The sequence below is a fragment of the Dendropsophus ebraccatus genome, chromosome 6 (assembly GCF_027789765.1).
Source record: "Dendropsophus ebraccatus isolate aDenEbr1 chromosome 6, aDenEbr1.pat, whole genome shotgun sequence".
NCBI classification, from domain to species: Eukaryota; Metazoa; Chordata; class Amphibia; order Anura; family Hylidae; genus Dendropsophus; species Dendropsophus ebraccatus.
Window position 1 is genome coordinate 34,076,497 of NC_091459.1, and position 16,918 is coordinate 34,093,414.

Genomic DNA, 16,918 nt, shown 5'->3' on the forward strand with positions numbered 1-16,918 from the left:
ACTACACCCCTCAAGGAATCTAATAAGGGGTGCATTGAGCATATGGACCCCACTGGTGACGGGCACAAATGTGCAACAATGTGACGTGAAAGTGAAAAATTTAGTTTTTTAATTTTTACAGCACAAATGTGCCCGTCTTTGAGGGGTCCATATCATTGCACCCCTTATTAGATTCCTTGAGGGGTGTTGTTTCCAGAATGGGGTCACTTCTGGTTTTTTTTCAATGTCTTGGCAACACAGGGCCTTTGTAAATGCGGCATGGCATTCACCATCCATTATAGCCAAATGGCACTCCTTCCCTTCGGAGGCTTACCCTGCACCCGCATGGTGCTTTATGTCCACATCTGGGGTATTTCCGTACTCAGGGGAAATTGTACTACACATTTCCTGTCTTTTTATCTTTTAAACCCTTGTGAAAATGAAAAAATAATGACTAGATCAATGATTTAGTGTAAAAATTTAAATTGTTTTTACACTAAATGTTGGTCTAGCCTTGATTTTTTTCATTTCCACAAGGGGTTAAAAGAGAAAATAAACACAAAAAGTGTAGGGTAATTTCCCCTGAGTACGAAAATACCCCACATGGGGATATAATGTGCCATATGGGCACAGGGCAAGCCACCAAAGGGACAGAGCGCCATTTAGAGGCTGGAATGGAGGACAAAGCCCATGTCGGGTTCGCAGAGTGCCCGTGCTGCCAAAACATTGGAAACCCCCCACAAGTGACTCCATTCTGGAAACTACACCGCTCAAGGAATGTAACAAGGGGTATAGTGAGCATATGGACCCCACTGGTGACAGGCACAAATATGGAACAATGTGCTGTGAAAATGAAAAATTTTATTTTTTACACTACAACGTTGGTCTAATTTTGAATTTTTCATGTTCACAAGGGGTTAAAAGAAAAAATAAACGACTATTCACGTAGCGCAATTTCCCCCGATTACAAGAGTACCCCACATGGGGACACAAAGTGCAAAGTCACCGCACGGAAAGCCTTCAAAGGGAAGGAGCGCAATTTGGATTTTGGAAGCTGGATTTGGCCAAAATGGAGGGCGAAGGGCTCGCAGAGCCCCCGTGCTGCTAAAACAGAGGAGACCCCCCCACAAGTGACCCCAACGAACTCAGGAATCTGTGGTTCGTACGGGGTGGGGTCACTTGAGGGGGCTTTTGGGGCTTCCTGGGGCCTAGTCCTGGGGCAGCGCCTTGGGGGCTTGTCATCACTAAATGGTGATAACAATGAGGACGAAGAGGAAGGAAGAAGGAACGAGGGATCTTCCTCTTATCCCCCACTGGTTGTCTCAGTTTTGGAGGCAATCCAGGTGAATGCCTCCTCAGCCGAGAACAACCTGTGGCCATTTTTTTGTTATTTTTTCTTTAGGATGCCTTCACACACACCGGATCCGCACACTGCGGATCCAGCATCAGTGCATCTCTATGAGAATACATACACGCAGCAGGAATGACATCCCGCTGCGTATATGTAAGTTAACGCCTGCTGGCCGGAGCATACTTTACCTCCTCCCTGCTCCGGCTTGCTTCGGGGCTCCCGGCGTCTGCTCATCCCGCGCAGCCAATCAGTGAGCTGCCCAGCCGCAGCTGCTGATTGGCTGAGCGAAACGTCCTGCTGAGAACCCCCGAAGCAAACCAGAGCAGGGAGGTGATGTATGCTCCAGCCGGCAGGGGGTTAACTTACATACACGCAGTGGGATGTCATTCCTGCTGCGTGTATGTATTCTCATAGGGATGCACTAGCGCTGGATCCGCAGCGGATTTCGCTGCGAATCCGCAGCGTGAAATCCCCTGCGGATCCGGTGTGTGTGAAGGCATCCTTAGAGGGGTGTGTAAGTGTTATGCTTTTACACGTGTAAGTGTTAGTGTTTTATGTACTGTTTTTACATTTTATTCATGTGTTTTTTAGGAGGGGAGGGTGGCAGCAGAGAGGGTAAGAGGAGAGGGTGGCAGGGGAGGGGAGAGGGGCGGCAGGACGGAGGGGAGAGAAGAGAGGGTAAGAGGAGAGAGGCGGCAGGACAGAGGGGAGAGGGTAAGAGGAGAGGGGCGGCAGGACAGAGGGGAGAGGGAAAGAGGAGAGAGGCGGCAGGACGGAGGGGAGAGGGAAAGAGGAGAGGAGCGGCAGGACGGAGGGGAGAGGGAAAGAGGAGAGGGGCGGCAGGACGGAGGGGAGAGGGAAAGAGGAGAGGGGCGGCAGGACGGAGGGGAAAGGGAAAGAGGAGAGGGGCGGCAGGACGGAGGGGAGAGGGAAAGAGGAGAGGGGCGGCAGGACGGAGGGGAGAGCGAAAGAGGAGAGGGGCGGCAGGACGGAGGGGAGAGGGGCGGCAGGACAGAGGGGAGAGGGAAAGAGGAGAGGGGCGGCAGGACAGAGGGGAGAGGGAAAGAGGAGAGGGGCAGCAGGACAGAGGGGAGAGGGAAAGAGGAGAGGGGCGGCAGGACAGAGGGTAGTGGGTGGAAGGGAAGGGGAGAGTGGCAGGAGAGGAGAGAGGGTGAGAGGAGGGTGGCTGGCAGGACGCAGGGGAGGGTGGCTGGCAGGACGCAGGGGAGGGTGGCTGGTAGGACGCAGGGGAGGGTGGCTGGCAGGATGCGGGGGGCTGGCAGGATGCAGGGGGGGGCTGGCAGGATAGAGGACACAGGTGAGGGCTGGCAGGACATGGCGGGGGGGCTGGCAGGACGGGGGGGCTGGCAAGACACGGGGGGGGGCTGGCAGGACACAGGGGGGGGCTGGCAGGACACGGGGGGCTGGCAGGACACGGGGGGGGGCTGGCAGGACACGGGGGGGCTGGCAGGACACGGGGGGCTGGCAGGACACAGGGGGGGCTGGCAGAACACAGGGGGGCTGGCAGGACACGGGGGGGCTGGCAGGACACGGGGGGGCTGACAGGACATGGGGGGGGCTGGCAGGACACGGGGAGGCTGGCAGGACAGGGGGGGGGGGCTGGCAGGACACGGGGGGGCTGGCAGGGCACATCGGGGGGCTGGCAGGACACAGGGGGGGGCTTCAGGACACGGGGGGGCTGTCAGCTCGGAGGGGGGGAGCTGAAGGACGGAGGGGGGCTGGCCGGACTGAGGGGCGGCTGGCCGGGCACATGGTGGCGGCAGAAGCATGGGGAGGAGGGGAAAACACCGCAGAGGCACGGGGGGCAAGGAGGACGCCGGAGGGGAAGGACGCAGGAGGAGGGAGGCAATGGAATCAGGGTAGGAAGCACAGGGAGATCAGCTCTCCTGATCTCCCTGTTACCGGAGGCGGCCACAGCTCGGGGGGAGGAGGCACCCGGCACCTTCCAGGACCGCGGCGGGTGCACTCTACTCCCATCATCTCCTTCTCTGCTGCTGATTATCAGCAAGCAGAGAAGGTGATGATGGGAGTAGTAGTGTGGATCGCCCGTGACTGGCCGGCTGGCGGCAGCCGGCCAATCACGGGCGATCGGGGGGCCGGATCAACGGGCAGGTGATGCCCGGTCACAGCTGTGATTGGTGCTGTCTCTGACAGCACCAATCACAGTTCTTTGCCGGGGTCCGGTCCCGGAAATCCAGCAAATTGCTGTGATTGGCCGATGCGAAGTCATCGGCCAATCACAGCGATTGTCGTCATGGGGGGCAGGGAAACTGCCCCCTACGTGACACAGAAACATGGCTGCTGATAGAATCAGCAGCCATCTTCACCGGAGTGCCGCTCGATTTTGCGCGGCGCCCGTTTAGAGGGCCGGCGTACCGGTACGTCATGGGTCCTTAAGTGACAGTGATCCATGATGTACCGGTACGTCATGGGTCCTTAAGAGGTTAATATCCTTATAATAATGGTGAAGAAAATTGAACAGAAAGGGGTGATTTTATCATTTACAACTTTATCACCTTTTTTTTTTTGAGCTTCCACTTCCTTCTTTATGTGAGTTTCAATTGTGTAAAGATGTAAGATTAACAAAAAAAAATCACATATAATAATCCCAGCTAAAAAGCCATTACATTTAAACCACGACTAGGTCCAAAACTAAGAATAGAACAAATTCTAATAAATGTGTCCAAAAGTCAAAGACAGAAAAAGATAATGCATAAGAAAGTAGACAAAAAATGCTTATTAAATTGTACCCAAAGTATTTTGAAGAATTTTCAAGGTGTACATGTTTATTCCTCTGCAGTATAGTACCTTGATAAATAAAAAATCATGACAGTCCTTCTGATAACAGCTTCAATGATTTATTATCATCAAACAGTATTGATACAGTAATGAAATTTGTCATTCCGCATCCACTTTACAGATGGTGACAGCAGCAGCGGTATGGCTTACAGATGGGACTTAGTGGTTTTCCTCCATTCCACAATACTCTTACATATGCCATGGAGCAATTTATTTCCTACATTTGTCAAAATACTCATTCGGATGTGGCTGAAATGGTGTTATTTACATTCATAGAATTCCATTCCCATTCAGTTCAATTCATATTAGGCAAAAGAGCCCATGCTTTGCAAGTGAAGTCGTTGAAATACAAATGATGCAATTTAGTAACGAATTCTAAAGTACATCACCTTTTATTTCCCTCTTTTCACATTTGCCTGTTAAAACCACAAGCCAGAGGCAAATAGTGTAATTATGTGCACCAGTTATTCAATATTTATGTTCTGAGCCAAGACACTGCATAATAATAAAATGTGTTGATCAATCAAAGCACTTTACAGTTGAAATATATTTCTGGTGTGGATACAGAATATTACATTATTGTTGTGTATTAATTGGCTACACTTTGCTCAGCTTGCACCCTGTTTGGAAATGATTTTGTTTATTGGATATCCTCGCCGTCTCTTTCAGATCCCATTTACAGGGGGGGTGTTTACACTAGTGCTCTTGCTGCTACTGCTGCCGCTATTAAGAGCCTTTTCCTTTTTCTTTATTCGGCTAAATGGAAGTGATAAGCATTTACAGAACATAAACATAATGTTTCCTCTTCTTTTATTTCTTTTAACGTTAATAAAAGAGGATTCATTTTGCAAAATTTATTACTTGCCTATACTCATCTTATCTTCATTGCGGCCCCAGGCAAATAAAGTAAATAATTAATTTACATTTGGACATGCAAGAGCGCTTGTAATTAAAGCATGTACTATAGGTGCCAATTAAGCTGCAAGTCACAGAAAACAGCAGAGGCCAATCACACCCAGTGAGGCTCATGTCTGTGCGCCCTTGTTCCTACATTACAATACACTCATTGACTATTTATTTACTCTTCACAAAAAGGCTGCTGTTTTTTTTTCTTCTTCTTCTTACTATTGCATCTTTTCAGTCCCTGAGCTATGAAAACTATCTCCCTCAGCAGAGATGATTATATTTTCTGTCCACTGCATTCACGATCTTAAGAAACAAATTTAATTTGTTGATTTCTTTCAAGTTGTATTAGTACGGCAGAAAATTATAATGTGCAGATTGTCTTTCTTCTGTAAAACATAGTTATGCCAATACATTCATTTGTCTAACGTGCCTCCTCCTTCTGATATGTTCGCACTTTCTCTGCCGCTGTTGATAGCTAATTCTCTAAATTACCAACCACCACTCTGCTCTAAAAGCACACACACATACAGTACGGACCAAAAGTTTGGACACACCTTCTCATTTAGGGTGTGTTCACACCTACAGGATCTGCAGCAGATTTGATGCTGTGTTCAGTTATTTAAATTAAATCTGCTGCAGAAAATCAGCTGCAGATCCTGTAGGTGTGAACGCACCATTAACCCCTTCCCCCAATATGATGTCCAGGGACGTCATGAAAAGCAGTGGCAGAACGCATCATGACGTCCCTGGACGTCATGCCTTCTCTGCCTCCCCCCACTGTCCCTATTTGAGATCGGGAAGCAGGAGGAGGCTGTGTCACACAGCCTCCTCCTGCTGCCACTGCTCAGAGAGGAGCCATGCTCCTCACCGGGCAGTTAACCCCATAAACACCGCGGTCAGTGCGACCGCAGTGTCTATGGGAAGATTCTGTGCTGCAGGTTGATCGGGTGGCAGGAGGAGGCTGCAGCACGTTGCTTCCCCCTGCCGCCACTGCTGTCATCCTCCCCCAGGCCCCCCTTCATTTCCCTCATAATGTCCAGGCTCCCCCCGGCCCCGGTCCAGCCCCCCCGGCCCCGATCCAGCTCCCCCCAGTGTTCCCCCGTCCTCTTCTCTTTCCCCCGTTCTCCTCTCCCTCCCTCCCTTGTCTCCCTCCCCGTACTCTTCTCTGTGGCCTCCCCCCCCCCCCCGTGCAAACCTCTGTGCTCCCCCCCCCTCGTGATTGCACTCACGCTCACCTTTGTGCGATCCCCCGTGCTCCTGCTCGTGCTCGCGCTCGTGGTCCTCTCCGGTCCCTCTCCCTCCCCTTGTCCCCAGTTCAGGCTCCCCCCCCCCCCCCCCGTGCTATACGATCAGGTCCCTGCACTGATCGTTTGAATCAGCTGCAGGGACCTGATAGTTTGAATGACTGTCAGTGTGTGTGACACTGACACTCATTCACTCTATAATGCATTACAGCACAGCTTATGTGCTGTAATGTATTGTAGATGTACCTGCAAAAGTAAAAAAAACACCCACACAAATACATAAATAAATACATAAATAAATAAATAAAATAAATACATAAATAAATAATTAATTAAAATAAATATACACATTCCCCATTCCCCCTTTGTAAATGATCCCCTATAAATAAAGTACACAAATTTGGTATCGCTGCATCCGTAATAACCCCGTCTATTAACCCGTTAAATTAATTATACCGCCAGATTAACGCCATTCAAAAATTAAATAAAAAACTAACCAAAATGCCAATTGTTTGTTAATCCCACCCCCTAAAAATATAGATAAAAGCTATCAAAACGTTACATGTGCCCAAAAGGTGTACCACTAAAAACGTCAGCTTATGCCGCAAATCAAAACCCTCACATAACTCCATTGGTGAAAAAATTAAAATATTACTGCTCTTACAATATGCAACACACAAACAGTATATATAGTATAAATGCCATGAACTATAAAAAAAAGCTATATAAAATGGATATCCCTGTAATCGTACCGACCTGATGAATAACGATAACTTGTCATATGTGACATATAGTAAACGGCGTACAAAAAATTATGAAAAACAGGTGATAAATTGTGTTTTTTATTCGTACCACCTCAAAAAAAATTAAATAAATATTGATCAGGGTGTCACATGTCCCCCAGTATGGTACAGATGGAAACGCCAACTTGTCTTACACAAATATTTTGGCCCCACAAGGCCTCCATGACATGATATAATGGCTATAAAAAACCTGAAATAACATAAGACCCCAAAAATACACAAGACTTCTGTCATGTTTACGTCTTGTGGTTGAGTCAGGTGACGCACTGCGGCCACATATGGGGGATTTCTAGAAACATTGGAATAAGGGGAATAAATATTGAGTTCCATTTCTCAGTTATTATTTGCTTTGTTAGAGGAAAAAATGGATTAAAATGTAATATCTTACAAAAAAAAATGAAAATTTAAAATTTCCCCTCCAACTTGCTTAAATTTCTGCAAAACACCTAAAGGGTTAATACACTTATGAAATGTCACTTTGAATACTTTGAGGGGTGCAGTTTTTACAGTGGAGGGATTTATGGGGGTAACTAACATACAGGCCCCACAAATCCACTTCAGAACTGAACCGGTCCCCAAAAAAATCTGAATTGAAATTTTCATGAAAATTTGAAAAATCGATGCAAAATTTCAAAGCCCTCTAACATCCTAACAAGTAAAAAGACGTTCACCAAATAACGTCATTATAAAGTAGACATGTTGTAGATGTTGTAGTAATAATTAGTTCATGTGGCATGACTATCTTTCTTAGGAAAATAGAATTTTGAATATAAAGAAACGTAAATATTTCTAATTTGTGCCCAAATGTTGTGTTTTTTACAAAAAACTACTGAGTGTATCAACCAAAGTATACCACAAACATTAAGAGGAATATGTCACGATAAAACAATCTCAGAATAACCACGATAATTAAAAGCATCGCAGAGTTATCACTACATAAAGAGAGACAGGTCAGAATTGAAAAATAGGCCCTGGTCATTAAGGCCAAAACAGGCTGCGGAGGCAAGGGGTTAAAGAGTTTTCTGTATTTTCATGACTAATTTTCATGAAAATTTAGGTGTTTTGCAGAAATTTAAGCAAGTTGGAGGGGAAATTTAAAATTTTCATTTTTTTTGTAAGATATTACATTTTAATCCATTTTTTCCTCTAACAAAGCAAATAATAACTGAGAAATGGAAGTCAATTTTTATTCTTCTTATTCCAATGTTTCTAGAAATCCCCCATATTTAATTTTTTTTTGAGGTGGTACGAATAAAAAACACAATTTATCACCTGTTTTTCATCATTTTTTTGTACGCCGTTTACTATATGTCACATATGACAAGTTATCGTTATTCATCAGGTCGGTACAATTACAGGGATATCCATTTTATATAGCTTTTTTATAGTTCATGGCATTTATACTATATATACTGTTTGTGTGTTGCATATTGTAAGAGCAGTAATATTTTAATTTTTTCACCAATGGAGTTACTGTATGTGAGGGTTTTGATTTGCGGCATAAGCTGACCACTTAAATTGGCAACATTGGCAAGTGGCAGAGTTAATAAAGGAACGAGTAACATTTTTGCATGATGTTCGATTGACACACTGATTAACACATGATATGTACCATTAGGCCATGTTCACACAACGTATATTGCCGATGGCAACAACGGACATACTTTTTAGGAAAAGATATGTTGCCTTGCCTTCAATGGAATCCCGGCCGGGGCGTATACACATACTATACACTCAGTCCGGGATCTCTTGTGGCACCGTAGAAAACTGACATGTCAAAGAAGGAAGAACAAGGGAGAAGAATAAGGCGCCTATATTAGAAGGGAGTAGTGATGAGCGAATAGTGAAATATTCGACTATTCGATCGAATATTCGATCCCATTAAAGTCTATGGGAACAAGTATTTGATTATTGAAAAACATCTATTCGACCACTTGGAGGTTCACCAACTCCACAATGACACCTCAGGGAAAGGGAAAGGAGATTTGAACGCTTATCGAATATTTATCGAATATTCGGCGTACTTTTTCGATAATATTCGATTCTATCGAATACCTTACTATTGGATCGAATATCTATTTGATCAAACAGTATTCGCTCATTACTAGAAGGGAGGAGAGTAGGGCAATATAAATGCAGAAATGAGAATCAAGCAAGAAAGCACAGTAGTGCATGTGGAAAAGAAGCAAAAAGAAAGAGGAAGCAGAAAACCATGGGAGCAAAGCCCAGGACTGTGACAACTATGATAATAACATTAATTCTAAAGTCAACATTAGGAAAAATATACCCCTTAAAAATTTCAAAGTATAGTGCAGAGATGTATATTTATCAATGCCCTATGCCTAACACGTAATCTGTGCTGTGTCAGACTGGTGTCAGACTGGAAAGAATACACCATTTTCTGTATGACATACAGCAACTAATATGTCAGATGGTCAGAAGTGCCAGATGGTCCAACTGTACATTTCTCCTGAGAATCCCTGATTATCTGGCATCTGTTTCATTTTTTTAAGTTTATTATGCAAAAGAGCCTCATTAAAGAGTCTTGAAACACAGGAATAGTCAGATATCCCTCCAGGAAGGACCCAGCCAAGGGGTGGCTCCTGTAGGGAAACCACCAATACCACCATATTTAGTGGCCTTATAAGTCAATGTAATGACAAGGGAAAAACCAAGGTATCAATCCAAATACAGCTGTTTCAGGGTGTTGCCCCTCATCAGTGTGAAGCAGGATTCTGGTTAGGTGGGAGCAATGCCTAGTAAAGCCATAAGAGAAACAGATCGCTAATCTCAGGGAGACCAGCCAAAGATAACACTGCCAGCTGTTAGTGAACACGCTCAATGCAGTGAAATCCTAGGTGCATTGCCCCCTGGAAAACATGATTATGCAAAAGAAGAGCCTCATTAAAGAGTCTTGAAACAGAAGACTAGCCAGATATCCCTCCAGTTTCCCAGGGGCAACGCACCTATGATTTCACGGCATTGACTGCTTTCACTAGCAGCCGGCAGTGTTATCGTTGGCTGGTCTCCCTGAGATCAGCGATCTGTTTCTCTTATTTCCTTAAGTTGACAATAATTCTGATCTCAACTGACTTTCTATGGACCACACAGATTCATCATCCACATTCCAGGAGATGGCGAGTTATTGGCGACCTCCTAAAATTCTAACATTGTTGTCACTAGGTTGTCCAGTTACTACAAGCACAAATAATCTAGTACACTTATCTGCCCCCTAACTATTCCCCGCCATGGATGCAGAGCACTTATTTAGTTAAAACTCACTGTCTATTTCCCATGCCCAGGAGTTGAGTAGGGAAGAGCAAATTTACAGTAGAAACATAGTGAATCGCTTCATAAGGATCAGTCAGCAGCTTCTCCTGGTTTCCCAGGATTGGATTCACCTTTTCCCGGCACCTGAAGCAGAGCGGCCTGGAGCAGCATAGAGTGACACAGACTTCAATCCTAGCAAAGTGCTTTTCTTTGTTCCTACTGTATATTTGTCCCAAATCATTAAATATGGTGGCCCACCTATTAAACATATTATAACTCAACGGGTCGGCTGCCTTGTTTTCTAACTTTGCATACAAATAGGACAAAGATAAATTGGCTGAGGGAAGATTAATCATTGAGTCTATCTCTGTAAAATGTGCTAATGATGCAAGATCGTTCAAACAGGAAGATAAAAGAATGAAGCACCTGGCAATAAGGAAGATACTGATACTTTTGTAAGGAAAATTTGGCTCAAATTTCAGGGAACATAAGAAGTCTATGCTCCTGTAGGTGGAATATCTGGCGAAGAAAAAGTATCCCCACCGCTCTCCACTTTAAAAATGCAGGGTTATCATTACCCTGAACCAATTCTGGGTAATTACGGTTGGCCATACATCCTTCTCCCAACCTTTCAGGTTGTTCGTTTGTTTAGCCAAATGTATCTTGCAAAGGCAGACTGTATCCTTACAAGATCTTGACGAAGTAACAATGGGATAGTTTGTACTAAGTATAGCAGTTTTGAGAAGCTAAGAATTCTAATTAGGTGACATCTACCCAGAATTGAAAGCAGAAGATTTTCCCACTTCTTAAATTCGAAAAAGATTTTCTTAAACAATGTAGGATAATTTAAGTGCTAAGAATAATGATTCTGGGGTACACCCTATGTATTTTGTGGCTCTGAATAAGTTGAGGAAATCTTTAACCCTTAGAGGACCAGGCCAATATAAATCTTTGGGTTTTCGTTTTTTTCATCCTTCTGCTTAAAAGGCCATAGCACTTGCATTTTTTCACCTAGAAACCCACATGAGCGCTTATTTCTTGCACCACTAATTGTTCTTTGCAATGACTGGCTGAATTTTTTCATAAAGTACACTGCAAAAGCAGAAAAAAATTAAATGTGTGGTGAAATTGAAAAAAAAACAAAAACATTTTTTTATTTGGAGGGTTTTTGTTTTTTACGTCATTTGCCCTGAGGTAAAACTGACTTGTTATATAAGTTGCTCAAGTTGTTACAATTACAACGATATGTAACATGTATAACTTTTATTTTATCTGATGGCTTTTAAAAAAATTCAAACCATTGTTAACAAATATATGGTCCTTAAAATCGCTCTATTTCCAGGCTTACAGCGCTTTTATCCTTCCGTCTATGGGGCTGTGTGACGTGTCATTTTTTGTGCCATAATGTGTACTTTCTATCGGTACCTTGCTTGCACATATGCAATGTTTCGATCGCTTTTTATTACAATTTTTCTGTATTTGATGCACAATTTTGCACTTTGGGATTTTTCTGCACTTACGCCGTTTACTGTGTGAGATCAGGAATGTGATAAATTAATATTTTGGGCGATTACGCACGCGTCAATAACAGACATGTTTATTTATTTATTTTTATTTATAACATGGGAAAAGGGGGGTGATTCAAACATTAGGGGAGAGGGCTAATAACAACTCTTGCAGGGGAGGCAATCTCCCCACTAGACACCAGGGATGAGACTGCATGAAGTATTCAGATGCAGCTGTCAACTTTGACAGCTGCATCTGAAGATTTAATTAGCGGGCACGGTCCGATCACGGGCTACATACGGCACCCGAGACCCTGGCGATTTAAAGCGGGGCCGACGCGCGGCACCGCTCTGAACTCCCCTAGGTGGCCCAGGACATACGGGTACACCCAGGGTCCTCTAGGGGTTAAAAAAATAAAAGAAAAAAATCTAAATTAATTTTAAATTAAAATTTTAATTACTAGTCCAAATGATCAAGCATTCGGTAAATGATAGGAAGGTCAGTCACCGGTGAGGCCAAGAAAAGCTGCAAGTCATCTGAAAAACCTGTAAATTTAAAAATCCTTATCTTGGTTGTCTCCATCATACTCAGAAAGGGCTCTATTGCTAGATTGAACAATAAGGGGGAGAGAGGGTTTCCTTGCTTTGTCCCTTTCTACATGCGTAAAAGGGTTGACAAGTAACCTGGCATATGTATGCTGCCAATGGTAAAGTGTAAAGGGTGTTAAAATTTTTTTGAAAAGAACCTGAGAACCCCATCCTATCCAGCATCCTATCCGCTCCCAAACACCCCCAGTCCACGTTGTCAAACGCTTTCTCTGGGTCTAGGATAAGAAGGGATGGGTGGGAAACAGGATCACGAGTGATGTAATCATGTACCATCACCACTTTTCCCAGCTGGCTAGAGGTGATCATTTTAGGAGGCAATCTGATCAGCCTATAATTTGGAAAATACCTATAGATCCATGTTACTTAGGGAGATGGGACAACAAGCTGCCAGAGATGTGGAATCTCTTGTTTAGGGAGAGCGTTAATAGAAGCTGTGCTATTTTCAGCAGTATGTCCCATACTCCATAAAATCGTTAAATAGATTGGTGAGATGTGGGGCTATCTGACATAAACAACATTTTTAATTCCCTCCGTGAACCCATCTGGACCCAGGGTCTTATTGCCCGGCAGCTTTTTAATGGCCATTTTAACCTATATTTTCAGAAAAAAGGGAGTAAAGCATCTCTCTATCCTCCAAAGGCAGATGGGGAAGATTCCCAACATCCCTCTCAAAGGGCACATATGGAACCGGATGCAGATTCCTTGGGTATCAATGAATGTAGAATTCTGTGAGGATTCAATTAATGCAGAAAGGGTGTGAGGCCAAGGATCCAGAGGAGTCTCGTAACTGTGTTATGTTAGATGGCAGTAGTTTCCCCTTAGCCAGTTTAGCCAGTAGCTCACCAGACTTGTTTCTAAATCTAAATAGCCTAGCTTCCTGAGAGGTTGTGTAGGCTGCTCACAAAGCCACACCTATGGCCATGAGTTTTATATTGATTTCCTGAAATATAGGATCTAATCTGTCCCTGTATCAATGTCTTAGCCGTACTCTAAAACTGCTGTGGATTATCATTATGGCTGGAATTATTTGCTTTATATCGCCAGGGCAATTCCTTAACCAAACAGGGATAAAAAGCTGTTTAGCAGACCCCTTTTTCCCACACATTGTCTACATAGAACAGTGCAAAACTAAGCAACAGAATAAAAATAAACACTAAAGTGCACATTTTAGAAAACAAACTAAATTGAATAAGAAGATCAAGAACATAAATTAATTATACAGCATATAATTACTCTAACTGACATGCCCATATGAGACTATTAGAAATCCGCGGCAAATGTATCTACTGTTCCTCAGCGTTTGTAACATACGGTAAGTCACCTTATGGCCCCCACAGAAATACAATCATTCTCACAACCAACCCCCGTTTCAGTAAATAGTCTAGATCCCCTTTGACTCTACTCTTTGAGTAAAGACTTCAAAGGATCAGCACTACCCTCACAGTGGTCGGGAAGTTGGTCCCTTGAAGTGGTCTGGAGTAATGGACTGATCCTCAGTGATTTGAAGTGTATGGTGATGAAGAAGAGGGACAAAATCCTAGAGTAGTTGTCGCTGTCTGTGGATGTTGCAAAGTCTTTGTAATCCCATCTGGTTGAAATACTTTCAAAGTTGCTTGGAAAAGCAAAGGAAAATTAATTTGCTTCTTAGTTCTAAGCATAAAGAGGAGAAAGCTTTGCATCTCTTGGAGACTTCCAGTGAATAATCAGCAAATGTCCCTTGTAAGACACCCATTGTGTCTGCTGTTCTAAAGCCCTTAATATCACCATCAGTATAGTCTAGATATTTTACTTGATGGGGGCGATTGTTGGAAGCTTTTTGCGGGTTTGTTTGGATCATCAGAAGAATGCAAATTAGGGCCTAAACCCCTTAATCCCAGCAGTTCTAGCAGCTCAGGTTCACATAGCAAACAAATCGTTTTGAGGGTCAGCCTCAGGAATCCCCACTTTGCACAAATTATTCCTGCAGGATCGGTTGCCTAAATCTACTACTTTTTCCACCAACATTTTTTCTCCTGCTGTAACTCTCCGAGTCTTGCAAAGCAGAAATTCATATCTGCTTCCAAAGAGAGAACTCTTTGATCAAGATTGTTAATACTATCAGTATGTTAAGTAATGTCTTGCTGAAGCTGCTGAAAGGAATAAACAATTGTAGTTGCCAGAGTCTCTTGAGTATCAGAAGCAAGATGGCGGGCAACCTCCTCCACCAATTTTTTGTAATTATGGATGTATCTTGTGAGATTATATCCTTCTGGAATATATTAAGATGTTGACATCACAGGTATAGCCAGAACACTAAAGTTAAAAGCAAAGTCCTGCATCTGGGACACTGCCTTGGGAGATTTTATAGTTCTGCTAGCCCCATTTTCACCAGGTACTGGTCCATAAATGAGAAGACCCACAACCCCAGTCAGTAGGCCAGTTAGTATAAAGATAACAAGCTACCAAGTAAGAGCTAGTGCCTCCTGTGATTAAGATATGAGGAAATGTCCAACTGAAAAGTACTGATAGTAGGTCCAGTGGGCTCGTAGTGCTAGTCTGTGCAGATGAGAGTATTATGCAACAGCAGAATTTAATGATAATTGAATGACCCTTTGCTTAAAGTAGCAGCAGAGACTTCTCACACAGCTGATTCTCCCCAATACTTCCTGTCTACAGGATATGCTATCATACTCATCAGCCATTTGGTGTCCACACTACAGTGAGCCAGAAGTAGTGGTGGCACCTGGGTAAAGGAGGTGAATAGAAGGCAAGGCTGCAGTACATTGGCACTGCCACTACACAGGGAATGGAGCAAGCTGGTTCCAGTTCCGTTCTTACTGTAGTGTGGGTGCCAAACTGCTGATTGGCATGGGAAAAAAACGCAGAGCTTGTGATCTAGGAAATATCTGAAAAGGTGCTATAGGCAGAAGGAAAGCTTAATATGAATATATTAGTCAAAATATAACCTGGTCTAAAAATATTAAAAGAGCTGGAGGGTATCATTCTAACAAAACCTAAATACCATGCTCAGCAGTCAGTGTTAAAAAAGAGTAAATCTTAATGATTAGAGATGAGTAAATGTAGGGATTTATTTACAGTTTGAACTGCAATTTAAACAGATTAGATCAATTACTTAGAGTAAATCACATTGCAGTTGACAGAACCTTAAATATTGGTATGAATTTTATATGAGAAATTGTGGAAGAAACTTCTTAATGTGGGTGAGTCAGAAGAATCAATTACATTCAAACTTTAACATGTTTAACAGATAATTTAACAATTTCTGCTAAACTAACCAAGACTGGCAACAGTAAATAGCGCTAAATTATTTTAAAGTAAATCTGTCAGCTGCAATTCACGCTCCAAACTGCAGGCAATGTGTTATAACTATTAGATCAAGGAGACACATGGTACCTTTTATATATCTGTCTGTGTACACAGAAAAATGCCTTTATTTTCCTGTGCAAAGTGTCAAGAGGCTTTCCCAAGCCCATGAAGTGTCTAGGGATATTATGCCTTCTTGTTTCTCCCTCCATCCCTCACCGTGCATAAGGCTAACTACATGGCATGTACTGTACATCTCCAAACACAGCCATCTTGTGACTTCCATTTTGAAATATTATGAGTAGAGATGAGTAAAGCAAATCTGGAGAATCAAAATTTACGGTGAATCACGTTGTCAATTTGCTTCCTTCTGGAAAGGAAAAAAATAAAAAATGGCAGCCGTATATGCTGCCAGGAGCATCACTGGGCGAGAGAAAGGGATTAATGATAATCCCCAGAACCTGTCCAATCAGCTTCAGGTCCCTCTGTGATGTCAGCACCTCCCCCACATCCTCTATATAAGGAGGTTAGTAGGTAGGAGTTAGTAGTGGAGGTGGCAGCAGACAGAGAGGCAGAGCAGGGAGACAAATAAACAGAGCTATAGGGACAGAGAAGAGAGGAGGGCTGATTGTGGGCAGATTGTGCGCTGATTGTGGGTAAATTGTGGGTAGATTGGTGGTATATTGTGGGACTAGGTGGGTATATAATCAGCAGTGCAGCCAGTGTAGCCATAAACTGGGTGCTGCTGTATTCTCAGAGATTGTTTCTGACTACAAAGTGAGTGGCTTCTGTTCTGCATCCACTCACTTTATTTACAGAACACTTTTATAGGTGTGTTAGGTACTGTTAAAAAACACCATTGCTTAAGTTGCTGCACAGTACCATCATGGCAAAACACCCTTCAGCCAGTATTTGCTGCCACATCCGGATGTTTGTCCCAGGCCCTTCAGGGTCGAAGAGAGTCCAAGTGCTTCCACTCCACTGCCACATCCGGATGTCTGTCCCAGGCCCCTCGGGGTCAAATAGAGTCCAAGTGCTTCTGCTACCACGCCCGGATGTCTGTCTTTGGCCCCTCAAAATCAAAGAGAGTCCAAGTTCTAGTATAGTTTAGCTTGTTTATCAAAATTT